General features: G+C 34.4%; 1 pseudogene; it reads left to right on the top strand.

Annotated features, from left to right (window-relative positions):
- The window catches only part of LOC106469105, a 57305-nt pseudogene that overhangs the window by 11856 nt on the left and 43601 nt on the right, over nt 1–1848 (top strand).

Below are 1848 nucleotides of genomic sequence, written 5' to 3' on the forward strand. Positions count from 1 at the left end.
CTATTCTCCAAAGTTGTAGAAGATTCTCGAGAGTAAGAATCAACAATATATGTGTGTACGTAAATACTTGTGTTAGCATCAGTATTGTTATGTAAAACTAAAATTTCTAGAAAGCCTCCACACGCCTATAAATATAACCAACGCGACGCGCCAAAAAACAGTATCTATTATTAGTTTGCTATGGTCAGTGTGCTATAAACTTTGGAAACTATAACTATGATTGTTATAACGCTTATCAATCGGAAAACTTAAGATATTTGACTAGTAGCATTTACAAAGTTTGAGCATTACAAATAATTTAACTTCAGTGGATTCTCATCGGACATTAGTACTTTTACGAAAATATTACCTAACTTCATCGGTGGAAAACTCAGCGTGTGTGGCTGGTGAATAACGAAGGACAAAGCTAGCTAGCTTCCCGTTAAGCGAATGGTACCTACATCAACTCGTAATTAACTCGTTCATCATGAACCCTCGATAAGGTATAAAGGAAGTTCCAGAATAGAAAGAAAATTTTATATTGCTTGTAAGTTTGTGAAACTTTTGTTTATAAATCAGTTTGTAATAACTATTTGTAATAACTGTTATTGTAAAATTGTATTGTTTTGTGTATATTAAAACGCATTTGTGTTAAAAAAGAAAACAGTATGCATCAATCTTGTTGGTAAATATCATAAACTGACTATATATCGGCTTTTACTTAACTGCTAATTCCAAAGTACAATTTAACTACTAAATTTAAATTTATCAGTTAACTCAGTTTCGGACCATTTGAAGTTCTAATTCGTAACAATATTTAGCTGTATTATATACATGTGTTCATTCTCAGCTGCCAGTTCTAAAATTTTGCTTGTTTTTTTTTTTAATTTCGCGCAAAGCTACACGAGGACTATGTGCTCTAGCCGTCCCTAATTTAGTAGTGAAAGACTAGAGGGAAGAAAACTAGTCATCATCACCCACCGCCATCTCTTGGGCTACTCTTTTACCAACGAATAGTGGGATTGACAGTCACATTATAACGCCCCCACGGCTGAAAGGGCAAGCATATTTGGCGTGACGGGGATTCGAACCCGCGACTCTCAGATTGCGAGTCGAGCACACTAATCACCTGGCCATGCCGGGCCAAAGATTTCTTTGAAGTTAAGCACAAAACAACACAATGGGCTATCTGTGCTCTGCCCACCACGAGTATCGAAACCCGGATTCTAGCGTTGTAAGTCCGTAGACAAACCGCTGTGCCACTGGAGGGTAGTTCTAAAAGACTCAGATGATATGTAATGCATAAACAAACGTTTTTTTCATACAGTGGGAGAATGAGTTGTCGATGTATTTTTAATTAGACATTCTAATTTCACATCACTAAGTTTTGCACTCTCTCCTTATACCCTTATTGAATGTGTAGTTTTTAAAGTGTAATGAGTTAGAACTAAAGTATATATATATTTGTTTTTTCAAATAGAAGTGTGTATAATCTCCATTTTATTTACTTTTTAATCAATGTATTATGCGAAGGTATAAGTAATGTTTGCAATTTTTAAAAGTATCTTTGATTTTTTGTATTTATTTTTTTGCAGATATCTCAGTAAAACCGAAGAAATTAAAAAGATGGAGAGTGGTCTGGGCACACTTTTAGCTCTTAATTTTATAAAAACGTTTGTGCTTCTGTATGACGTTATAAGTTTACCATTTTACTTCATTGCGCAAAGACCATGGCGAAAATGGCTGAAATCAACAGTTTGGGTAAGTTTACGTTAATTAATATGATTTGATTGCCATGGATAAAAGATATCTTAGTTACAAGTCAGCTTTTAACACTGTATGTAGAACATCCTGCTCCAATTTTACTGT

This window comes from Limulus polyphemus, unplaced genomic scaffold (assembly GCF_000517525.1).
Source record: "Limulus polyphemus unplaced genomic scaffold, Limulus_polyphemus-2.1.2 Scaffold94, whole genome shotgun sequence".
NCBI classification, from domain to species: Eukaryota; Metazoa; Arthropoda; class Merostomata; order Xiphosura; family Limulidae; genus Limulus; species Limulus polyphemus.